Raw genomic sequence first — 27,425 nt, forward strand, 5'->3', positions numbered from 1 at the left:
TTTTTTCCACATGTGTAACAAGTGGTAGTATCAGTGTTAATAGTGAGGTTTAAATAGTCAGCCTTACAACAATCAAACACAGATTAATTAGATTTAACTCTGCAGGAACATTTAGATCTTCAGATCCAAATAAAATGAGACACTTCAGAATAAGTCTATTGTAACTTTTATTTTGAACCCAGGAAGATTTTGGAATGAATGGGAAGCTTACTCTTATTTCTGAATACTACAGAATAATCAGTTTTTCAGTGTATGATAATTGGAAGGGTGTTAGCAGAAGTCCTAGCGTTCATGGAGCAATAGCACATTCGGTGTCTTAAAAAAATTATCACAATGACATTTCACTGAGTTTATTCTTGTCTTCTATGAAGGATGTAATTAGAAACATAAGTTGTTTCTTAATATTTAGTAAGTAGATGTATTGATTCTACTTATTCAGATTTATAGCTAAGCATGTGCATTTACAAATACTGCTTTAAACACAGCAGGAGGAAAGCACTTTTCATTTTATCCTTAAGTTTTTGCTGTTATTTTCATTTCTACCCACTGTGCTAAGACCCTCAGAAACATTAACATTTTTGATCTTTTAATACTAATGAATCACATCAGCATCATATTGTCAGTCCGTATTTCTCTCTGCTGTCTCCACAGTATCCTGGTTTCCTCCCCCCCTCTGTTAGTTTAACTCACACCCCCAGAGTTATATTGATTTTATCAGCTGTGTTTAAATATGCTACTGTTACGGAGGGGTTAAGCAGGTAGGATGATTGCTCTAATAAAAATTGATAAGTATTCAGGTTATCCTTCCTAATTTATTGCCATGGCAACAGACAGCACATGTGGCTTGTTGCTGTAGAACAGAATGCTAATAATCAAATGTGTCTTACCCAAATGAATATATAACACAGCTTACTAATACAGAGTCTTGACATTGTATACATTACTGAACAGAAGCACGCATTAATTCTGCATCTAAGTTGCTTGATGCATATGCTCTGGAGGATAGGAAAAATGAAAAAGCGTGTCTGCTACATCAAAGCTGTTCATTAAAGTAATGTATTTCAAATAGGATGTACAGTGGAAGATCCAATTCTCCAACACTTATCTTATTTATTTCAGTAGGTGGTTGGTATACTAGGAAAATGCAGTAATGCATAGTCATTGTGAGATGGCATAAAAATAACTGACAAAGCACAGGAGTTCAATTAAGCAATAATCTCTTGGGGGGGGGGGGGGAGGGGGGGGGAGGGAGGAAGGGAAAAAAAAGGAAAAAAAAAAAAAGGTCATTACTAGCAGTTAATGGTTGGTTTGTTAGTTAATGGCCCGAGGCAAAGCTGATAGCAGCTAAACGTCTAACATACTGGTTGTGAATCATAGCAACAATGTTTTCTTCTGGGGATTTTCCCCCCTTTTATATATTAGATATGATAGTTTGTGATATAAAACATATATTTTTTAAAACAATAGTTACACAGTACGTTGTTGGAAACATTGGGTTTTTGAAGAAATCCACAACTGATTTTATACAGAAAAGGAAATTTTCACTTTTAAATATATGCACATGCATAGTATATATTTTGTACATATATACATATAGTACATATGTATTTCATATTAAATATATAAGGTGTTATGCACAATACACAACAGAGTATGTACAATATATGAAACATGTTTCAGTGAATCAGTAAGGAGAATAAATTATGAGAGAAAAATCAGCTCATCTCAGTGTTTTACAAATGTAAAGCCCCTGCTTCATCTGTGCTCAGCACTGTTATCATTTAAATTCTTGACCTAAGTCCTTGTACTACACTGTCTTGTTTGGTCCCACGATCTTAAAATTAATTTCTTTATGAGTTGTGCTTTCTATTAAAGGTCATTGGATTTTCTTTAACCAGAACAAGCTATGCAGCCAAACACATAAGATGAAGCTTGAAACAACTATGCATGAGACTACAGTATTGTGTCCATTTTAACTCAAAGCTTATTACATTCAGATGGTTATTTTACTCACTGAAATTGTTGGTATGCAAGTGCAGTCTACTTTCAGAAAGCAAAGTGCGGTGGGCTTTTAATCAACTTCCTGGAGATTTAAAAGTATCTTGATAAACTGAAATGGTTAGCAAAAATTGCCATGATGTTATAGCAAAACAGCTTCACAATGAATCTGAGGTGAGGCAATTTCAGATAAGACAGGGAGCCATAAAACTGTCATGAACATAAAGCAAACTGTATTTACAGTATGAGTACTATATATTCATTCTGAAAATGTTCGTGAGTACAATTCAACACTCTGTCATATAGTACTCATTTATTTAGATGCTAATTCAAGAAGTGGTGAATTTGGATGAGACTGATTTCTGGTATTAGCTCTATACAGATTCATAAAATAATTATTAGTTAGATATGAAAAAAAGGAAAGACTTTTTTTCCAATTATCTGCCAAGAGTTAAAGTTTTCTATATGGTCTTCAAAGGATGGGGATTTATATTTGAAGAACTGCTGAACTATTTTTCACTTTCAAAAACTATTCTCAAGCATGTCTTGTATGTGTGTATTTATACATATTGACACAACTGCCAAATAACCTGACTTATCCTGGGACCTTGACCGTCTGGGGGACAGAGACATAGTCATGGATGCCATGAGGTCTTCTCTCAATTTATTGATGCATCACACACCTTATATACCATCCTAATTCCTGTGCAGACGCATACACCCGCTACACAAAACCCAATGCACACGAGAGGACCTATACACACACCTACCTAAAACCCCCGCCCACTAACTCTTAACCTGCAGGCCAGAATTCAGCTATTCTAGAACACTCTATCTACTCAGAATTACTGTATGCACTCATAAATCCTTACAAAGACAACTTAGTACCCCAACACACATATATTTATGTATAAATGAGGGCTGATCTGAAAATAATGCCTCCTATTTTATGATGTTGACCAACAACTTCAGAGGTGGATATTGGTCATATGGCAACCAGTAGAGGTTGAATCTTCCCACCCATATTCAGTTATGTTTTGTTTCCATGAGACAGATGGCAGCAAAGGAGCAGTCTGACAAATGGCATCTGACATGGAAGTACAGATGAAGCAAAAATATGTCATTGAATTCGTTCATGCAGGAAGAATGGCACCCACTGACATTCACCGCTGATTGCTGAATGTTTTTTGGAGACAAAACAGAGGATGTGAGCACAGTAAAGAAGCAGGTGTGTGTTTCATCAGTGGTGACAGCAACATGAAAGACAAGGCATGTTTTGGATGGACATGCACAGCTGTCACATCATGAAATGAAGAGCATCTTGATCAGCTCATCTATGTGAATTTTTGTATTAAAAGCGGGGGACTGTGGATGAAACTGAATATCGATTTCAATGCATTGGAAACAATGAGGGCAAATTTAGAATATCACAAAGGTGGGTTCTATGAATGCTCACACAGGAGCAGAAAAGAAGACAAATTCAAGGATCTACTGAATGAATATGAAGCTGAAGGCAACAGCTTCCTGGATCACATCATAGAATCATAAAATCACAAGGTTGCAAAGGACCTAGAAGAGTCATCTAGTCCAACCATCCTCTCACTATCATTGTTACCACAAGCCACTAAACCATATCTTACATCTCCTCATCCCAATACCTCTTGAACACTGCCAGGGACTGCGCCTCCACCACCTGCTTGGGCAGCCATTCCAGTGCCCAACCACTCTCTGAGAGAAAAATATTTCCTTATGTCTAATCTAAGCCTCCTCTGGTACAACTTGCAGTTTCCTTGGGTCCTGTTTGGTGACCTGGTAGTCTCGGCTGGGGAGCAGACTAAACCCCCCGTGATTCTGGAAGAAGTGGTCAGAGACTTAGTACTCCAACTGGACTGCCACAAGTCCATGGGGCTGGATGACATTCACCTGAAAGTGCTAAGGGAACTGGCAGAGGTGATAGCCAAGCCTCTTTCCATCATCTATCAGCACTGCTTGTTGACTGGTGAGGTCCCAGAAGACTGGAGGCTTGTCAATGTGACTCCCATTTACAAGAAAGGTTGTAAGGAGGATCCGGGGAACTACAGGCCTGTAAGCCTGACCTCGGTGCCAGGGAAGGTTATGGAGCAGATTGTCTTGAAGGAGATCACGCGGCATGTGCTGAACAGCTGGGGGAATCAAGCCTAGCCAGCATGGGTTCATGAAGGGCAGGTCCTGTTTGATCAACCTGATCTCCTTCTATGATCTAATGACCCATCTGGTGGATGAGGGAAAGTCTGTTGATGTGGTCTACCTAGACTTCAGTAAAGCCTTTGACACTATCTCCCACAGTATTCTCCTGCAGAAGCTGGTAACCCATGGCTTGGATGAGTACACTCTTGGCTGGGTAAGGAGCTGGCTGGAGCACCAGGCTTAGAGAGTGGTGGTGAATGGAATTAAATCCAGCTGACGACCAGTCACGAGTAGTGTTCCCCAAGGGTTGGTGCTGGGGCTTCATTACTTCTGCTTTTCAGTCCTACACTGTGCACCCAATGCCTTCAAAGGTACCGAACAAAAGACTGCTTGCGCTCCCACTCCTTGAACTAAGCCCCTGAAATCTCTTTTCATAGTTTGTAGGCTTCTCTCAGAAATTTCATCACTGCCTACCTGAACTATGAGTAATGGAAAGTAATCAGTGGACCTAAACAGCTTTGGGAGTGTTTTAGTTATGTCCCTGACCCAGGCCCCAGGAAAGCAGCACATTTCCCAATAGCTCAAGTCCAGTCAGTACATGAAACCTTCCATTCCTCTGAGAAGGGAGTTGCCCACCAGGACCACCGTTCTTTATTTCCTGACAGAGGCAGTCTTAAGGTGTGGGTGTAACTGCCTTGCCTTAGACTCCCTTCTAGGCAGATCCTTCAACACCTCCTCACTCACGTCCCTTTCAATTTCCAGTGTTCCAAACCTGTTGCTTAGAGGGAGCTGGGGAAACGGGGTACGCAGGCAGGGGGGCTCCTGTGACACCAAGATGAGACTTTCTTCCAACCTGTCAGGTCTGTCCAACTGTGACAAGGCAGGGGGTCAACCACTTTTCTGGGGTTATCTCCCCAGTCCCCTTCTCTCAGGCACTCCAGTGAGTCACTCTACCAGTCTATCTCCTGCTCGCACTCCCTGGTGGTCCTTAGTCTCCTTCATCACCACTCTGAAAAGCCTATCCATGTGCTCACACCTCACACAGATGGAATCCCTGCCACACTCCCCAGGCAGCAGCAAGCACAGGAACTCCCTGCAGCTGGAGACCTGAACAGCTACATTTCTGTCAGGCCCTCCAACTGTGTTGCCTTCTTGGAATAAGCCTGCTGTCTGGTGGAGACCATGTTTAGGCCTGTGGTCTCAAAGACTGCTAAGAGGAAAGCCAGTCTCCTGACCAAAGAGGGACAACACTTCTAACACTCCTCACCACTTGACTCACCTCCCACATTCACAGCTGCAGCACATATGGGCAGTGTGGGCTATGCTCACTTGCTGAACCTCCCCATTCTCAGTAGGCAGCAACCACAGTTTCTCACCTGGTGCGCTCTGTGGGCAGAAGCAAACTCCCTGAGACTATTTAAAGCTTATTACCAGGTGCCAAGATCAAGGGCAGATGATCACACATTCATAGGGTGTTTAAGGTGTGCCGCTAATGTGTCAGCTTCACCCCTTCTCCTCTTCTTGCATAGCAGCCTGCCTTCAAGCTGCCAGGCCCCCAGCACAAGTACAGCACTATTTCTGGCTTCAATAAAGCCTTAAAAAGAGCTTTTCTGTTGGCCTTTTTCACTCTAGATCCCTTACCCAGTGCAGTTTTACCTGCTCTGTAGCTAGTCTCCATGGCAAATCAATCATTATTGGTGTGGTACTAGTCAAATCACATCTTTACTGGTGATGAGATGTGGCATCATCACTATGACCTGGAGTCAAAACAGCAGTCTGTGCAGCAGCAACATGTGAAATCCCACCAAAAATAAGTTCAAGACACAGACCTTAGTGGACAAAGTGATGTCTTTTGGGAAAGCAAAGGGGGTAATCCTTCTGGATTTCCTGGAACTGACAAAGCATAAACTCTGACTGCTACATCACAGTACTAAGTTTACTTTCCAGAGTCAAACCAGAAAACAAGACAATCTCTCTCTTGCAAAATGATGATGCCAGGTTCTGTGCCAGTTTGAAGACCATGGAACATATTGCCATCTTGACCAGGCTGTCCCTACCACACCCATTATGTAGTCCAGATTTGGAGCATTCTGACTGCTGTCTGTTGGGGTTGATGAAACTGAAAATTGTGGAAACATTGTGAGCAACATTTTATTAGTGATATCACTGTCACAGCAGCCATTAAAGAGCAGTTCACCTCCTCTCGTGCATATATTTACAAGTGTGGCATGCAGGATCTTGTTCACTGCTGGTGAAAGTGTAAAGATAATGGTAGTTCCAACGTTGAAAAATGGTGTTTTGTAGCTGAGAATCTACTTTATTAAATAGTGTTATTTTACTATTTGTATCTGTTGTACTTTCCATGGAAATAAATAGAAAGCATTACTTTTGGAGCAACCCACTTATGAATCCTCATTGTTATTATTGCTGTGTGTACTTTATGTTCCCTTAGTTCATTCAGATCATGTCTAATCAGGATTTTTCAAATAATTCTCCTCTGTGTCTGGAGAGGAAATTAAATCAGAAAATCTTCTGTACATCTGAAAGTATTTTGTGTTAGAACATAGAGTCAGACATGAGAATGGGGTGGAAATAGGAGAGTTGTATTTGTCAGGAGACAGAAGCCTCAGGCAGTGTACTATTTGTTCAAACAACAGTGAGAAATACAAGTGGGGAGTGAGAGCTGTGTGTACATAAAATATCAAAATGGGGGCAGGAGACAAGAATAAAGAGAGGCTGAAACATGATTCTGGAACTGGGTTGGGCTGGGTAAGAGAAAGTTGTGGCTGAAAGGGGGAATAGAGTCTTCAAAAAGAAACAAGGTAGGCGCTGAGCAGAAATTAAGGTAAATAATTAGAAATCATTATAGAATACCCCACATTACCTTAATTTTGTCCTCCTGTGCATATACATTATAGTTCTGTCTTTAGTTATATAATCTAGTGCTTTATTTTTCAGTGGGCAACTGCTTTGCTCTGTGCTAAAAGCTGGGCAAGAATCACTGCCATGTAGCAAGGGAAGCCAGCTGACATGGAGCAAGACTAAGGCCTTGATATTGGGATTGGGTCGGAAGGGAGGGCTTAGCCTGAGCTATTAAAACAAGTCTTCGTGATGGAGGAAATATATATACCCAGAAAGTTAGAGATCTGTACTGAGAGATAGATTTCAGTATACTATGAAATACTACAAAATTACATCAACAAGAGAGGATAGATACAAAAAAACTTATTCTCCAGAAGAGTAGTTGGGCACTGGAACAAGCTGCCCAGGGAAGTGGACTTACCATCTCTGGAAGTGTTCAAGAAGTATGTAGCTGTGGTACTTAATGACATGTTTTAGTGGACAGAATTGCTGGTAGCTGGGCAGTTGAACTAGATGATCTTAAAGATCTTTTCCAACCTTAATTATTCTATGATTTTATGAATAAATATGGAGCATATGGTATATGTAATGTGTAAAATTCAATTTGCATGCCTTGCTGCCTTCATCAGACCCCAGTTTTTCTGTTTTCTTGTAGAGATTTTCCCACTTTCTTCCTACTGCTCAGGAGTGACAGGTACAACATAGTACTACCAAAACAGACGAGAGTTGCTCTTAATCCCTCTGTTCAGGAAAATGGCAGCTTGTGAATCTTGCATAGTCAGAATTTCAGGGAAAGTCCTAGTTTGCCCCTCTATTTTAGATATGTCAAAACTGAATCAATCCCTCTTGACTCTGAGTCAACCCAGTTTTAAACACTTGATTTGAAGGGGAAAGAAAGGGGCAAGTGAGTTGAAAGTGACACACCACTGCTAAAATGATGACTCCTTGCCAGCTTTCTTTTCCCTATTCTAAAACCAAGATTTCTTAGAGCTTTTGTGTACGTGCATATAATTCTATAGAGTGGATGAAATAATCATCTAAGAATAAGACGTAGCCTCCAGAAGATAGCTGCATGGAAATCATCATCTGCTATTGTTAAAATTTAACTAAGTTTAAAGTTCTTGAAAAAAAATACCTTATAGTAGGAAGATGATATATATGCCACCTCTAATTACAAAGTCACATAGAAAGGAGTTGATGAAACCACAGTGATGAAATTATTGTAAGTATCTGCAGTGTAGAGGTAGAGAGAAACAGACACATATGGTAGGGAAGTTAGCAGCCAGCTTCTCCCAAAAAATGAACTGACAATACAACCCAAGATTTTGGAGAGGTTTTGACAATCTTTTCCAATGCTGTGGTTTGGGGTTTTTTTGTTCATTTGCTTTGTTTTGTTTGTTATTGTTGTTGTTTGTTTGTTCTTTTTGGACAGGGAAAATAATAATTCACTTTTTGAAGATACAATATATTTAAGGCTAAGCTGTAGTTTACATATGTATTTCTTCTAAAGTAGAAGTTTAATTCCATGAAACCAGAGCTGCTAGATGAGACTGAGGGGAGGGTGTAAGTTAGCAGGAGACAAAAATAATTAGCATAAATCTTGAGTTAAGGATGCTAGAGAAGAGAACACACAAAAAAAAGAGATGAAGTTGAAAGAAAGGCTGGGACCCACTAACGTTTGCTGAGAGGCTGTAAAATTTTTCTTTAAAATGCTGTTTTGACTATCTTTGAGTCTGTCATCTGTGTAGCCCATACTCCTTGTGATTAGAGCAATGAATCTCTCAACTTTCTTTGAGCAGAGTCCAAAACTTTGACTCACAAATAAACCTTTATATGCCCATTTTATGGGGGTGTTGTGTTCTAGACACAGTGCTTAAATTATTTCTGATGTTGTGATGTTATACCTGGAGCTGTGATTTATCTTGGTAAGCAAAATCCCTGTTCAATTATCAGCCTCTGCTGAAATAATTCTGATAATCTCAGTAGAGAATAAGAGCATAGTTGGGTGAGATTTTTTTTCAACAGAAATTGGAAAATATAGAAGAAACTAGTGATCATCTAAAGGAAAGGTTTTGCTCTGTCCATTTCTCATTTTAAGGTGTAGAATAGTGGCTTTAAATGGATTGACACAGGAAGAGGGATATCTCTGTACTGTCTTTTGAAGCTGTTTCCTGTGTCTATTTACAGGTGTTTCTATTTGTAGTGAAAAGTGCCCTGGGTGTGTCCCTAGAGTATGCATGATGCTAGGAAGGCCAAGAGTCTTGCTTCAGTGGTTTAGACAGAAATTCTATGCAATACAACCAGCTGAAAATGCAGAAAAAGACTGTGTATTTTATCCATGCATTTGTGCAGCCACCAGTCCAAAGCCTGTATGTATAACCAGTTCACATCAGATTTTGAATGGGCGGAATAAACAGAATAATATTTATATATAACAAACTTTAATCACTGCTATTCAGACTTTTTTATTTTCAGGTTTATTTTATTTTATTTTATTTTATTTTATTTTATTTCAAAAAAGAATATCTGCAGTTACAGTTGTTGAGAAAACTTGGAATGGAATCACAACAAATCTTGATGGGAAGCTGAATTCCAAAAAGTAAATGGAATGGGGAGAAGTATAAAGAGTAACCTAAAGAGCAGTTCTGCTGAGGTGTAAGGGGACTGTTGAATTGTTAACTCTCTCAGTATTGGTAAAAGTCTGTAAGTGAGAATGAAAGGAGAAGTCATCCCACAGACTTAGCTTTCCCCACTATCTAAAATAATAATTGAAAGAAAAATGTAAGGAAAAAAAAATAATAATAAAGGAAGAAAGAAGCAAAGTGAAAGCTCTTAAGAAATGAAATGTAGCCTTGTGCAAAGGTGTACTCAGCAGCACTGTTGTTTTTTCTTTGATTTTTTCTGAGGGGAATTTCATCTTCTGGAATACAAATAAAACTTCAAAAGGGAATTTTCCTTTGGAATGCAAATTACTGTAGTGACGTTCTCCACACCACAGAGGGAATGTAGTAATGACATACTGATCCAATTGTTTCTATTTACAGCTCTCAAGTACACTTACATTTGCTTTTGTGAACCTCTAAAAGCAGATAAACATTGGAATTGGAATTTTACTACTGGGGAAACTGAGGCTAAACTTGTTATCCATGATCTTACTGTCACAGTTGAGTGTGCTCAGTTTATACACAATTTTTCTCTTGGACAGTTAGTAAACTGCCTACAGGTGTTAATATTTGTATTTTTGGGATCAGCAACTACACAATCTACAAGTATGGGGTGGGATTATGTCAGCACAACTTTGCTGTAAAGATTGAATCTGATAACTATCCACACTGTTGATGTCGGCATCTGCTTCTGCAGGCTTCACAGCTTTGATATTCTCTATGGTCAGAGGCAGTCTGGAGGAACAGAGCATTAATTTTTTTCTGGCACAACTCTAAAGTCATATTTTGGAGGCAGAAATATCTTTCCTCATCTATCTGTGGGGAGCCTGAGGTTACCATTTCTTAAGCACAGTGTAAGAGTTTTTGGTCTAGTTTCACTCATTCTGTCATTGTGAGTAGGAAGAATAGGAATCCCAAGTTCACCGTGTTCAGTTATGAGTTTGAGCACATTTTATCGCTGCATGCACAGTCATCTAGCATTGAGTCTTGAATGTCCCTAACTCCTAATTCCCAGTACTCTGTTTTAGGTACATTATTTCATGCTCTTAATTCTGTAGAACTTTCTGCAGACCAGGGACCATCCCTCTGGGGACACCTTTATTCTGTCAGTTTTACTTGTCTGAGGTTTGAGGCACTGCTATCAATGATAAATATCTGCTTTGAGGTAAGAAGCAGAAATATCTGCTGAAGTATATGTATCAGTTGTATGAAGTTAATGCCAGTGAAGGACTATTTCATCTGTCACATTTGTGCCCTGTAGTTTAAATTAGGGAGGATGCCAATTTAGCCAGTGCCTGTCACCATTTTTTCTCTAGACTGAAAGAAAATCAGACTCTGTTGGAGAAGTTCATTACTCAATGGAAGGAGCAATCTTCTGGCACTTAAATTTTCTCATTTATAACCACAAATGAAATGTTGGATCTTCCTCAAGGTAGAAAAAAATTCTGACTTTAGAAATCAATATAGTATAAGTTTTGTTACTGAAGTAACTATTTTGCTAAAAATGAAAATGGGAGAAAAGTTCATGCTTTATTGATCTGTCATTCTTTTTATTTTGAAATTACTGGTTTGGTATGTAGAAACTGGATATTTAAAAGAAAAAAGAGCAAAAAATAGTGGGGGGTAAGGGGGATGGAGAGGAGGGGATGTAATAGGCAGGGCTCCTCAAATAAGTTAAAATACCCACCAAGAAAGTTTGTAATGCTCTATTCAATTGAAAGACTAAAGCACATTTCCTTGTAAATGTATATGATTGATTCAATACATTAACATTGTGCAAGAATTTTTAGAAAAGCTAAGACCTAATGCTAGAGATATCAGTTCTAAACAGAACTTTCTTTCAGTCTGAAAGACAGGAAAACTTGGCTGAACCTTTTAAAATATATATCCTATTCAAATGGAGCAAATATTTATAGATCATTATCAGTTTTTAGTAAAGGTTTCCCCCTCCCTTTTTAGTTATCCTATCTTTAACTGTGCAGTTCTGAATAGCAGCCAACTCAATAATGAGTTTTCAGATCTATCCCTCAGTTTTTCATAATACTCTTAAACAAGGAAGATATTGATTCCCTCATTTATTGTCTGATTTTATTAAAATCTGGAGTAAATCAACACCAAATGAATCTGCAGGATTCACAGCCACAAGAAGCCACCAGGCTCAGTGGGATTCAGAGTAATTATCCACTTAAATAGATAAGAACTTTTGCAGTTTCTATGGCTCATTTTAACGGCCACAAGATTGTGCTTTCTCTTCCTTAAAAAAACAAAGCATGACCTCTAAACTTTGGAGCAAAAACATGATTTGCTTTGTGAATTATTTTTTCCTATGGGGGGAATAGAATAATTCTTCTCTTGATTTATCTCTTTTTTTGAAAGACCACTAATTACATATTGAATTTTTTATATCATCAGTGTGATATGGCTATGAAAATTATGGTATTGCTGCAATATTACCACACATGTGGTTTTTTTTTTTTTTTTTTTTTTTTTTTTTTTTTTTTTTGAGATCAGTTTATGTTTCCTTGTATTGTCTTTGCTTCTACTAGTAATGTTTCTAACAGACCTTTGTAGACACTTGTAGTGAATCTCAGTGATATCAGTGTATGGCAACTCCCATAACTACAGTCTCAAAACTACTGACTATGCTCAGTTTCAGAGTTGAATTGTTCACTGTGATCTTTTACACTTTACACTGCAGCACTTCATGATCTGAACCCAGATTATTCCTATTCTATAAAAGCTATTTTTTTAAGAGAAAAATAATGTAGAAGACTGAAAATTAAGGAACATGATGTTATGTATACCAACAATGACTTTTCTCTTGTTAGAATAAACTAAAACAATCCCCATTCACTTCCCCACCATTGACATGGTTCTCTTTGCAGGCTATACTACTTGCTGCTTTCCTCCATATAACTGGGTGCACAATTGAATGATTAATGCTATTTCTCTTTGACTGAGCAAACACACACCACAGAAGTCAAAGCTCCCAACTTTAATTTGGCCTTGATAAAAACATCTCCATCCTATTACCTTATTAATGCATTAAAGTTTCCTTTACTTATTTTCCCAATGAATGTATTTTCCTGTTCTTAGTTTATGTTTGGTTTTCCTCAGAGGAAAAATCCTCCCTATAAAATATCCCTGTAGCTACTATGAAATCACTCAGACAAATCAATGTTAGCATTTTTTTTTCCTGATGACTGGTATCATTGGAGACACAAGTCAACCACACTGTGCCAAGGAAAGGTGTTCAAAAAAACTACTGAAAGAGGACATCCTTTCTAGAATTCCCATGTTGGCATACATCATCATCAATTTATTTGCAACTGCTCCACCCCTTTCTTCCTGCTTTGCACACATGGGAGTGACTCATGGAAGAACTAGGCTGCAAGGTTTCCCAAAGCTGTCTGTGTAGTCCTTTCATCTTCTCTCCTCCTGACTGTTTAGGAAGCAAGCTGCTCCTGTGAGTTGACTCATTGGCTTATTCCTGGCTACCTAGAACAGACAAACAGAAATGTTTATGAAGCTAATGCTGAATTAAATAACAAATTTGAGTCACTGAAATTCACCATTTCTTAGCTTTCCATATCCAGGTGCTTAGCTTCAGACAACTGATACACTGGCTGGGTCTGATGAATGAGATAATGAGATGCTTCTGGGAATTAACTGGTGAGTTAAAATAAAAAGTTAGCAAACAAAACAAGGTTGTAGAAACAATTCTATCTCTGTGGATATCTGTACTATGGGAATTTCCCCTTATGCTACTGGCCTTATAGTGTCAATCTATAACTTCAGGGTAGCAATGTTCAGAGTAAGTAGCCCAGTGAAAAAGTTGGCAGCACTTTATGCAAGCATAGAAGACTGTCATAACCTAATCCCTTGCTTGTATGGAATATTTTTTAGCATGATAGATAAAGTTAATGGTTGCTTACATGAAGGAAATAGATTGTTCTATAAAGCAAAAAACACCTACAAATTCATTTGTAAAAAACATTTTTATGCAGCTTATTTATATTTCTTTGTAGAGAACAGAAGAAAAAATGTATGTCATGGTGTTGGTTACTTACGAAATCTGAAGCATTACAACTGAAGCTGTACAAATGCTGATTGTGTCTTTCGCAGAGTACATAAAAGAAAAACAATAATATGGTGTTTGAAAATATTTATTGCAGCTAAATTCAATCTCTTTCTTTACTTAGTCATTCAGAATAACAGGCCATTTAAGAATCTGTGGAAAATAGGACTTGTTTTTACATTGTACTATTATTTGCTTGGTTTATCCCTTTCATTTCCTTTTCCAAGCATCTTGTCACCTTCACATTCTGCTCCCTGGGCTATATTTCTAACTAACTGCTGTCTGCAGAATCTAGTACAGCCTTCACTGCTCTGCTCTGCTTCTTTGGGAGTATGCCTCATACCACATAAGATGTGAATGATCAGCAGGGTAGAGCTCATGCTAAGGACCTATTTAAAGCAGATGCAAAAAGTCCACAATGGACCATTAGCTTAATTGCCTTGAGCTAATGAGGTCCACATAAAAAGCAGAAAAACAGGTTTTGGAGGGACTTCACATTCTGCTTGAAACCTCATATCTGAAAGATGCAAGTTGAGAGCACAAGCTGTATAATGAAAAGTACTGTAGCAACATACATTTAATAATGCACTTAAGCATCAGCAATGTTCAAACAGATTTCAGAAATGCAAAAAGAAAAGAAATGTGGGAGAGACAAAAAAAATAAAAGACTACTTAGAAAAATAAAGAAAATTCCTAGCAGTGTTTCCAAAGAACTCTTTGCCCTCATCTCATCATTGAAAAGACAAAACATTCTAGCTGCCCTAGCTACCTTTTGGACTACAGAAAAACTTCCCTTTGAAAGTGGACAACAATTACCTTATATACAATAACAGAAAAGGAATATCAGCTTTGTTATATGAAGAGGAAAAAGGAGACCAACCCATAGAACTTCTGCCAAAGAATGTCCACAAGCACATGGATACTGCAGTTACTAAGCGCACATCAACTTATGAAACATCTCATTGCTATGAGTCCCGTTGGGGAAGATGGAGAGTCATGTTAACAGGCTGTGGTGTAGGTCAGGATTTTGAAAAAGACATATTTTACTGTCTTTTTAACTTGATTTTTAAAAGTATTATACACAGAAGTCTAAAATTAGATCCTTGCTTTTGGCTAGTCCTAGCAGAGCCAAATGTTTCCCAGAAAAATTTCTAAATAAGACTTTGCTTCTGTTGCTCAGCATGTACATGAAATACCATGAGTGAATAGAATAATTTTCTTTCCGGTCACTCAGTCAGAATTCAAGTTACAGCCAGCTTGAAAATGTTTGGCTAAGTAGTGACTGGTTATTTTTAGCTTCAAACAATCCATGTGTTCACTGTATTTCATGGTATTACTGAACGCTGACCTGGTTTCAGCATGACTTTATTCTGAGGTATCAGAGAGAACCAATCAATCTCTGCCACTTTGCAGGTATCTTAGAGCTGCATAGGAGTCCTCCAGAGCTCATTCTTCCTGTGATGCATCTGACAGAGGTACTGGAAACTTGTCCTCAAACACATTTACTCTGTTAGCATCTCAAAGATTGTCATGATAGTTTCAAGGAAAAAACAAACAAACAAACAAACAAAACAACAACAACAACAAAACCAAAACAAAACAAAAACAGATCCAAGTAAAATAGTCCTACGAACATTGAGTATAATAACAAAATCCAATTCAAATACAATGATTCCAGTCTGGAAGAACTTATTTTCCCCGTTTGTGTACAGTACCTGGTAATTTATATACAGAAACTGAACTTTTGCTGATCATATTGGCTATTTGCCATACTTAGAGCTTGTGTCTTAAAGGAAGCTGACTGCTGTGGCCCCCAGATACCTGGATTATGTATACATCATATTGTATTTAAGCACAGTAATCTCTGTGACTGTCATGCCGTCTGTGGCTGCTGCCCACAGATCAGCTACAAGCATCACTTATGAATATCAGGGACTTGGACACCTAATGTCCAGTTTGCGCAAAGTTTACCATAAACAGTGGGACAAGCCTTCATGAATAATTATCAGCAACTTGAGGGCAATCTGATCTGTCAGAGAAAAAGATCTGATGTTGTGCTAAACTGGTAGCATAGGAGCAACCATAACAGGACCAGGGCAGTTCTTACCATAGGTTATAAGCCAGAACTGGCTGACAGTCATCCTGCTACATCCACCAGTTATTGTGTGCTTTTTATGACTGTCCTGGGTTCAAATTTTATCTAATATAGTTGTCAATTGTTATAGGAGTTTCTTGACAGAAAATTTCCTTCCCACAAAGCCCATGAAACTAGCTTGAGTTTGGAATCCTCCAAATTATTAGCTACTATTGTCATGCTGTAATCATCTAGAAGCTGGCAACAATAGTAAATGACAGGAGAGAACATTTTCTGTTTAAGTTGTATAACGTGTATGTTGTGCTTAAGGAGTATGCTGTCTTTCTCTCTGCATCTTTATTGATAATGGATTCTTTTATAATTCACTGTTGGGTGTCAATTCCTTATTGTTTTCTCATGGACAATGCTCCATTAAATACTCTCCTAGAAACATGCTAGTAACAATATACAGAAGTTCTTTTTCATAGGGGCGTATTATAGAATCATAGAATTTCTTGGGTTGTAAATGACCTTTAAGATCATCTAGGTCCAATCCTACTGCTATGGGCATCTCCCTTCAGACCAGGTTGCTCAGAACCCCATCCAGACTGACCTTGAATGTTTCCAGAGAGAGGGCATCCGCAGACTCTATGGTCAACCTGTTTCACTACCCTCACAGTAAAAAATTTCTTCCTAATATCTACCCTAAATCTACCACCTTCTAGTTTAAAAGCATTTTCCCTCTTCCTTTTGCTACATGCCCCTGTAAAAAGTCCCTCACCAGCTTTCCTGTAGGGTCCATTTAGGTACTGGAGTCAGCTATGATGTTCTCCAGAACCTTCTCTTATCCAGGCTGAACAGCTCCAGCTTCCTCAGCCTGACCTCATATGGGGGTGCACTTGCCCTCTGATCATGTCTGTGGCCCTCCTCTGGACTGGCTCCAAATGCTCCATGTCCTTTTTGTGTTGGGGGCTGAAGTACTGGACTCAGTACTCCAGCTGGGGTCTCATGAGATCAGAGTAGAGGCAAAATCACCTCAGCCGTCCTGCTGATCCTGCTTTCTAGATACTGGAAGGACCTAAACTGCTTTTCCCAACATGCTCTTTTCATGTTCTACAGGGACCTTATCTCCCTCTACAGTACGTAGGGGGCTGGATTGGGTAGGACCATCACAATTGATAGATCCTCTAGTATTGACCAACCAGGTGGATTCTGCCAAATGCTTCTCCCAATGCTTAAATGTTTCACCACTCATTGCTTTCAACATAGTATTCATCAAGTCATTGTATTGTTCAGTTTTACCAGAAGCTGGTGCATGACAGAGGATATGATACATCCACTCAGTGTCGTGATCTTTGGCCCAAGGATCACCACCCTGTTCCAATACAGTTTGGACTAACCAAATGGTTGGGCTGTGTCTGCACTCCTGTGGCAAACGGTTCCAAGTATACTGAATGCCTCTTCAGGTGAAGGCAATCTGGCCTACAGTCTATGGCCAAAAGAAATGGAAAGAAAGGCATTAGCAATGTCAGTGGAGGCGTACTGTTTGGATGCTTTTGACTCCAGCTTGTACTGGAGTTCTAAAATATCCGGCATAGCAGCACTCAGTGGGGGTGTGATCTCATTCAGGTCATGGTAGTCTACCATCAGCCTCCATTCTCCACTGGCTTTACACACTGGTCAGATGGGGCTGTTGAAAGGTGAGTTTTGCTTATCACTCCCTGATTCTCTAGCTAATGAATACAACTCATGAATGGGGAGCAAGAAATCCCTGTTGGTGTGGTACTGCTGTCTGTGCATTGTCTTTGCAGCAATTGATACCTGCTGCTCTTTTACTTGTAGCAGCCCCACAACAGATGGCTCTTCTGACAAGCAAAACAGACAGCTGCTTAATGTTGTCCATATCTACAGCTGCTATTCCAAAGGCCCATCAATACCCTTTAGGATCCTTGAAATGCCCCCTTCTGAGGTAATCGATACCAGGTATGCGTGTAGCCCCTGGGCAGGTCACAATAGGATGTTTTTGCCAGTCTTTACCAGTGAGGCTTATTTCAGCCTTCAACACAGTCATTTCTTGAGAACCCCCAGTCACTCCAGAAATATGGATTGATTCTATCCCTTCATGACTCGAGGGCATTAGAGTGTACTGTGTGCCAGTATCCCCCAGTGCCTATTTATGTGGTTCTGTGGTTCTGTTCTGTGGTTCTGATATGCCAGACCATCAAATCCACACAGCCCAATAAACTCTATTATCCCTTTCTCCCCCCCCCTGACTGAGGGCAGGGCCCCTCTATTCATTAACTGTGGTAACTGGAGCAGGCATACTGGCGATTAATCTGTTTTGTAATTCTCTCACCCTGAACAGGGGTAGGTTGGTCATGCCACTTCCTCATGTCTTCTCCATGGTCACATAGGTAACGTCATAAGGCAACATGCGATGTAGTCTTACTGTTGTTCCTTGCCTGAGCTGGAAAGCGTTTGCATTTAATAGCTGAGATTTTTGATGATACAGGTGAGGAGGAGGGTTCATCACCTTTAATTAACCGGATCTGGATTTTCATTAGTTTGATCAGTTCCTTCGTTAGACTCCCTTGATGATCCTGATCTTCATCATTTCTGATACTACTATGGTATCATCATGATTAACTAAGAGACACCTGCTCTTCCACTTCATTCAGTCCATCCCTTACTTCTGAGATAGCTGAAATGGAGACATGAGCTGGGGGTAACTGTTGTTCAAAGTTTTGCAGTGTAAGAACGAATTCAAAAACTAAGGGTCTTCTCTGTTTTTCCTCGTACCTTTGAAACGTTACTGCTAGTGTAACCTTGTACCTGTTTTTTGCGAGTTTTTGACATATATCAGGCATCGTCCTCACTCCATCAGGATCATGGTCTGGGCGAGGATTGTTAGGATGATTATACAACATTTTCACCACGACTATTTCCCTCAAATATTGGATAACCTTTTCAATTGTATCCCACTTATCCATCACATGCTTCAGATTGTCTTTAAAGGGAAGCTTTTCTTTCACAGCTACTAACACTCATTCCCAGAGGGTAGCAGACCCATCCAAATATCCTTCTGTCAATAGTTGGGTCTCTGGCAATGTCTCCTAGTTGGTGAGCTTCGTTACCATCTAGAGACAAGTTCTTCTCCTCAGGACTGCTCTCAAACCGTTCTCTACCCAACCAGTATCTGAGCTTGGGATTGCCCTGACCCAGGTGCAAAATATTGCACTTGACCTTGTTGAACTTCATGAGGCTGGATTCCATCTGATGTACCTTCACATGTTTCAAGAGATAACTCTCTACAATAGTGACCATAAAAACATTGGAACTACTAGATTTCAAATTTTGAACTGGAAAAAAAAGGTTAAGTGTTGTTCATATAATAATTTTATATTTGAATTAATAATCATTTTTTATTTATAACAAGAATAGATGTTTCATTTCAGTACACATCACAGAGATGAAATTTTACTGTTTATTGTTATTATTATACTTATTCTCTTTACCAATTTTATTTTTAATCAATTCATCATTCATATAAATCACACACACTATATATATATATATATATATATATATTTTTTTTTTTAAATCAAATGAGCAGGGAGATAGCAGCAAGCTCAGAGGAAGCTATTTCAGGGAGGGTGGGAGGTGGGATGTGGTATCGTAAACAAGATCCCAGAATGAAGTGAAACACAGGCAATGCCATAAGAACTACTGGTGGTTGTCTGAAAAGCAAAAGTAGTAAATTTCCACTTTATGATTGAATTAATTGCAGTGTTAACTCAACTTCTTTTATTTCTAATCTAGTAACCAAATTAATTTGACAGTGTTTATGTATAAAACTGGGTTCCAAAATGTGCCATTGACAGAAAGCAACCTGACAAAACCTGAGCCTGCAAGTTGTACCCGATAATATTTGAAATAAAGTAACATATCATAGCATTCTTTATATTTTTTCCTAATGTTTTCTATCTCGTGCTAGTTCTGCTTGTTACTGAACAAAAAAGAATCCTACGTAGAAAGATATCCTTGTATTTTTATTATGCTCTTAGTAACATATATAAAGCCTTGTTTTCCTAGGACATAGTTTGCGGATTGTGTGTTAGTGTGAATGTGACCAGTGATTTTATACAAATATATTTGTTAAGTTATTGGAAAGCATATGATACAATCAAATATGTAAATATATTTACTTTGAAGTGATAACTTATCAGAACCAAAACTTAAGAAAATTTGTCTCCATTTTTATTTGTGTTTGTCAGATAGAAATACAGTTTTTATGAAAGCTTGGTGTCAATAATTGTATAAACTGTTTTAATTGGTCTGATAACTATTTTTCAAAATTATTTCTAGATAACTACATTAAATTTTGCTTAAAATCCTCTTCAGGCTAAAATTTACTTTTTTTTTTTTTTCAAATTAAAAATGCTTAATCTTTCAATAAATTTTAAAAATTCAAATTCAGTTACATCAGTTCTATGTGTCTGTGGTAACAGTCATATTTACAATCGCTGTTCTAAGTCCAGTCTTTGTCTGGTTACTTAGAACACCCAAGAATATAATTCTATGTCATGCACACATGGAAAGTGAATATTCATGGTTTTATTCTGCTGCTGGATGTGAAAAGATTTCTCCTGTGAATAAATATTAAATAAATATTAAATACTGACAAGGTAGAACACCTTTAGTCAATCAATATCACAAACGTAAAAGATTGTTTGACAGTTTTGCTACACGATGTTGGCCATACACAAAAAATCATTTTTAAAAATAGTCATACATAGTAAATATATTTCTCAATATGCTGATATTCTTTTCTTTTCCGTAAGACTGTAATTCCTTAAACGGCAAAAATTCTTCTAACCTTTTCTTAATTATTCAAAGCATTTTGATGAAGATCACTGAGCCAAGACATTATCTTAACTGACCATGTGTCACCAGCAGTTAAATTCATGTATTTCTGAGTTTTGATTTGCTCAAATACAGTGAATGTTTTCTGAATAAGAGACTTTTAATTCAAAAGGCTGTTGACAGAACTGACATGAGTAGAACACATAAAATGCAATACACCGTTCCGTCTTTGGAACTGTACATATTGTTTTTCTTCCTCTGTGGATGTTTATTTGAAGGATGAATAGGTCACTCTTAGCAGGAGAGCTCATCACATGAGTGCCAGATACAGAAGACAGATGAGTCAGTTGCACACAGACTACAAATTATGTATGCAGGATAAAACTACATTCATATTTGCATTTGACCTAAACTTCAACTTTCAAAAATAGATTTTTTAAAAAAAACCTCTGAGGTTCAGAAATTGTTTTGCAGAAAGGAAGCAGTTTAAGAACAAAGAAGTCTCTACTAGTAGGAAAAGAACACACTGAGAATGAAATACTGTGTGAGCTTCAGCCTGTATTTAATATACACTTTGAAATGTGTTTATCTGATGCATGATTGATTGATAATGCTGCAATGTTCAGATCTTAGTCACTGTCCAGTCATTGCTTATCATTGTAAAATATGGCTTAGTATAAAAAACTGCACCATTTTTGTGATGAGTACAGTGCAAAACCTATGTCTTCTCAGTACCTTTATTTCATATGGACTATGCATCTTTCATATGGACTATGGATATACATCATCTTTTTCTTTCATGATTTTTCAAAAATACATTTTTTTACCCACATGGTTTGGATACAGGACAGTTTCTGACTGCCTTTTCAATGTGTAAAAATGAACACAAGCTGGGAAATTCACACAGCTCCTTACAGGAACTGCAGCAAATTCTAAAAAAAGAAAGCTGCAGTGAACAAGAGCACAGTGCTGAATATGGCACTTGTATTTGTATTCTCTTTTAGCTATCTTAAGAAACAGGATCTGCTGGACATATGACCCAAATGTCTCTGTCCAGGGTTGCTGTTTTACCATAATAGAGGCATTATATTATTTGCAACACACATCAGAATTCAGAAATGTAACAGATGATGAATAGTACAACAAAGATTGTAAAAATAGGTAGGCGAGGCGTATTTCCAGCAGAGTTGCAGGGTGATGGGTATTGTAATGTGCACAGGTTAGCCAATTAAAGTGGAGCCACATGTACAAGCAATCTCAAGAGAAAGTCTAGTGATCTTGAAAATAGCATCATGAAATAAAAATGTGAGCTTGAATACTGTCGGAAAGGGGTAGTTTAGTGCAATAAGGGAATAGGAGAAAGCATCAGTCAGTCTACTAGGTCAGTTAATTATACCAATTCTTATCCTATTCAAATGTAATTCGGAATGGGAATGTGGATCCTTTGAATGACCTACATTAGCAGCAGAATTACGTATTCCTCTGGGGCAACAAGTGTTTTAATAACTGCATAAGTCCAAACAGTACTGTGGCTATATTAAATCAGAGGTGTGATGGAAGATATCCCTAACAGACTGGCACTGACCATCAATGTATAAGCACACAAAGATCTGTTGTTTTGACACTCTTGCTCAGCAAATTCAGTGTTTCATCAGCTTGCCATGTAGATGATGCTAACTAGAGTAGCAGGTAGATGCTCTGACATTCTAGTCAGTAACCATTAGGTGCAACATGGAAACGCCAGTAACTTCAAAAGAAAGCAGTATAACATAAGTTCCTTAGAAGCATTAACAGTTGTTCTGTTCAAGCCAGGCAAGGACATCCCGCTCAGTGATCTGAGAAGAGAACCTTCAAAATTGTCATCAACTAATTTAGCAATGACAGAGTAACTTGCATGATAGAAGGGAAGGCCCTTCAATACAACAAGAGGTCAGTTCCATTCTACAGTCCAACCTTGGGGACCCAGCCCTTGCTGCAGAAGTAATGATATGCCATGTAAGTAGTTTTAAAACTAGGCTAAATTTTGCTGAAAATTTCCCACAGCTTTAAAATAGTCGAGGGCTCCTCACCATAATAAACAGTTAAACATCCCAGAGCATACACCAAGAAAAAAGCCTCTTCCAAGCTGAGTTGTAAATATTCAAAAATCCTAAATGGATTTCTTCTGCAGACTAGTTTTTCCTTCTAGACAAAATTTTCTTGCTCACGAGCGGAGCCCTCTTCATGAGCAGAGCCCTTTTCAGGATGTAAGCTATTTTCTTCTTCCTCTTGCACAAGCACATACTCTGGGGCATGTTTTCTTAACTTGGCCATGTTGCATGATTCTCGCTCAGGGGCCCCCTTTGCCTTGCGGCCACCATGTGCATGAGAACCATGCCTCTGGAGGTCACTTGGGCTGCCTCTTCCACTTCAGCAGGCTCTCCTTCTGTATAGGCTTCTGGCAGAATTCCTTCTGACATTCAGGACTTAAAGTCCCTATGTTTCCAGTATCTGTAGAAGACTGCCTGGAAAGTATTTTCTGTGTTTGGGCCCATTGTCTCACAGTTATCAGCAGTTTGCTCAGCTCCACCCTTTTCCAAAAATGTAAACTCAAGAGACCTAGTGTAGTTATCAAGAATTTTGCTCATGGAGCAGCTACCAAATCCTTGTTCTTGCAAAGCACTTTTGGCCCAATTAACACACTGCTGGTACATTTTTGATGTGTTTATAGGCATGTTTAGGTTGACACCTTTTATCAGTTGCTAATGAAGCCAGTTATATTCTTTAAATAGATCAATTAATTCGCCCTTCTAATGAGTTAGCATGTGTATTTTGTGTAATCTTCATTTAGAGCAGGACATCATTTAGAACATCAGCTGCTAATTACAATTGTGGATCATGGGGAACAAGTCATCGCTGGCTCTTTGTGCAAGCATTGGTGGAATTAGCTATCATTCCAGAAAGCTACTCATAAATCAGAGTAACACACCTTTCTGGGAACTTTGGAAGAAGGATGTAAGGCTTGCTGAGGAAAAGCAGGTGAAAAAAGTAATGAGTCTAGAATGATTTATCTTGAATTGATGGTGCTGTAAGAACAAAAAATCCTTGGTGAGTTAATTCCATCATTTTCCTCTACTATTTCTAAGCAATTGAAAGCTGAAGATCATGGCTTCCCAGATCATGTAAGGCTTATCCAACATGTTATTCCAGCTAAGTTGTGAAAACCAGAGCTTGGGTGCACTGTCTGCCCTGAAGTCAGAAGCCTCTATAATGCAGTTTCCTTTTTTCTTTCACACTCATGTCCCTAGAGTTGTGTCATCTCTGTATAAATCATTTGGCTGTAAACAGTGACCATCTCTGTGATGACAGATAGTGTACCCAGAGGGTGTTCATCATTATCTCAGTTGCTTTAATGATTGCATCACTTACACAAAGAATTGAACAAACCAGTGAGATTTCTTTTCTGCTTTTTTTTTTCTTCCATACTTTTTCTCAGCTGAATGATTTAAACTTTGTTTTGTGTTCTAATTTTAAGCACATATCAGCATTTTTTTAATGAAAATCCCAGTGCCTGAGTTCCTGTTTCTGCCACTTTTGTACAACATCCCATAGAGAAGAAATAGACCCTAACATATGTTAAAAGCTGTGTAGTTCAGAGAGTAATTGTGAAGCCACTCTACTCTCTTTTCCACAGACATAAACAAGTTGTCTGTAATTTCAAAATAAAATACTTCTACTACCCGTTTGTTCTTTTCCTCACTTACTGGTAAGACTTCACAAGAAAATTGATAATTTTAAAGAACACACATTTTTCCAATAACCTGCCTCTGAAAGTAGTTCTTTCCAGTATTTTCAAGGGGAAAATAAATAAATAAAATAAAATAAAATAAAATAAAATAAAATAAAATAAAATAAAATAAAAATTAAGAAGTAACAGAAGATTTGCCTAATTCTTTAATTTTTATTTTATTTTATTTTATTTTTCCCTATGATGAATAAGAGCCTAAGTAGGTTTTTTTCAGTTTCCATGCATATATAAATCTTTCTATACTTTCAGCTCCCTTTGGGGACTGACTATTTATTTATTATTTCTGGTGTATGTCAGACTGTCTGCTTTTTCAGTCATTGAAACTGTGGGAAAAGTAGCCCCTTTAAGTTTCTGCTTGTAAGAAAAACTGAAACATCTGCTAATCTTTAATTCCTAGTTGGATGTGCTTAGTAGCTGAGCCATTTGGTGTGAATAATTGACAGGACTGATCAATATACATGCTTGCATACTGGTCATGTCATACTAAACTGTCATATAATTCCTTATTAATCCTACATAACTCTAGAACAATTTAGCATTCTGGGTTATTGTAGTGTCATGAAGTGTACCTATAAATTACTTCTATGTAGGAACAATTTCCACATTTGTGAGGAAAACAAAGTGAACATTGCTTACATTGGAGCTTGCTTAAACAACATGAGTTAGGGCTATTCTAATGATCAACACACTCTTAGAGTAGCTTCAAGGGCATTCATGACACACTAAATTCCATATGTGTCCAAAGTATCTGTAAATATCTTCCCATCTCATCTACCTGTGTAAATCTGGCCATTTCAACAATTGTTGTAGTGTCAGTATGGAGAAAGTTTTCTTTCAGCTTCTTTTACAAGCCAGTTACCACAAACCAGTCATTCAGCATTTAAGATGAGTGCTGTTTGCTCAATAATCCAGTTTATTTTGTTGGGCTCGTGACAGCTAGTAAATCAAAGACAAGCAACCAAACAAAATCCTTAAACTAATATTGAATTCCTATGTACTGCTATTGGCTGAATTGTTTACTGTATAAGGCAATACTGGTTATGAGATTAATGAACTTGACAATATTTGCAGTGCAGTCCCAATTTTTCAAACTTTGTTCCAAGTGTTTCAGTTTTCTAGGCTTCTGGACATCAGAAACACTGATTTTATTTTGGACTTCATGAGGTGATTTTACCTTGAAATGCAGTATCATGGTGTGATGACAATCATCAGAATGTGACTACAAGATGCAAAAATGCAAGGTCATCCCTTGGTATGGTGATATGATCATACACATGTTCAAAAGTTATGATGCAGCAGCATAGAGCCACAGTGTTTCTCCACCTCCTCACAAAGCAAATCTGGAAGGTATCACTTGTGTATCATGCTGAGCAGTTTGCCTGGAGAATGTTGTGGTGACAATAATATATAATGAAGGAAAAAAAGCCGACTCACAACAGATAACTGAATAATGTACACTAAAATGACTCACACTGGCTTCTGTATGGAGAACATACTTGATATAGGTGTTTGAATAACCATGTCCACTTTTTGATGGATGCCTAATCTAAGTATGTCTAGTTTGTTTTTGCTACTGCTGAATTATTATACTTATGCGCTTAAATTCAATGTAGATATTTGGGAGTATTGTTCATCAGAATCCTGAGGGATGGTGTTAGCTTGAGACCAACAACCAAGCTATTTTAAAGCTGCTTCAGATATAAGAAACATAACAGACCATTGATGCTAAGCTTTAGATGCTGAAGTGCACAGACTTGTCCATAACCTGTCATTTGGGTAAACAAGACTACAGTTAGGCTTTTGTAAAATATTACTTAGGCTTGCTATTGGTAAATCTATTGTGTGAACAGATCTGAGGTACACTTTGCAAATTAAATGAATAAGTCAGATGGAAAAGTTTTGTATAAATGTTAATGCCTTCCCTTAAAATTAAGAGAATAAAATTCTGTGAAATAAGTATGTTCATATATTTTGTGACTGTTAATATTGTGTCATGATATATTGCTAAAAAAGTACTCTTTAAAGAGGATGGCCCTTTTGAATACACACTCAAACATTTTTTAAAAGATGCAAAAGTGAGTTCTCAAATAGACTTGCTTCTTCTTTTGTAACTCCAGTCAGCTCAGAGAATATTTTCTTTCTGAGAATCTGTCTACTCTTATGAATTTTCCCAAGGTCAGCAGTTCTAATTAAAATGCAGTTTTCATAGTTGGTTGAGAACCATTAAAACCTAAAAATGTGTAATACTGGTAACTCTTGCCTTTTTGATATACTTCAAGAACATCTATTTCCCTGGAAAACAAACAACAAAAGCAAATAATAATCAAGAAACAGACTTGAATATGGTGGTGGGAAAAGTGGATACCTGTGGGTATTTTCTCTATCACCTTTGCTCCTGCCAAGCTGTTGTATCTGACTGATTTTTCTCCATTTGAGATTAACAGCCTGAACTAGCTCCATCCTCCTGCTAGGCTTATGACTTACCAAACACTGCCCAAGATCATAGAGGAAATCATAGCCTTTGTTCTCCAAAGGATAGCACTGGTTAAATATGTTAACTATTTGTACTCAGTAGACCTTACAGCATAAAAAGATAAATAAATCAGAACAAATTTATCACATTTTTATGTGTCAACTCTGGCCACAAGTATTTATTCTACTCTGAGTACATTTTAACTATTTTATCTTTTATCTTATTGATTTTCTTCTTTGTTTGTTGATCATTTTTTTCTTTCCAGTAAAAGGAGTAAAACGTTATTGTTAATAGGCTACATTAAGTATTGTAGAGAATATAGATTTCTTTCTGAATGGGAACAGTGCGTCATATGTGCCTAGGTAGGGGAAAGGCATTTTCAATTTTCAGGCTTAATGTTGGTCAAGAGTGCTTGCTGATTCACTCTGAGCAGGGTGAGTCAGAGCAACTAAATTAGGTTT

General features: G+C 37.9%; 1 pseudogene; it reads right to left on the reverse strand.

Moving 5' to 3' along the window:
* Positions 1–22,424: 22,424 nt before the first annotated feature.
* Positions 22,425–25,683, reverse strand: LOC140249926 (tRNA-splicing endonuclease subunit Sen2 pseudogene; annotated as a pseudogene).
* Between the last annotated feature and the right edge of the window lie 1,742 nt (positions 25,684–27,425).

Source organism: Excalfactoria chinensis, chromosome 3 (genome assembly GCF_039878825.1).
Source record: "Excalfactoria chinensis isolate bCotChi1 chromosome 3, bCotChi1.hap2, whole genome shotgun sequence".
Lineage (NCBI taxonomy): Eukaryota > Metazoa > Chordata > Aves > Galliformes > Phasianidae > Excalfactoria > Excalfactoria chinensis.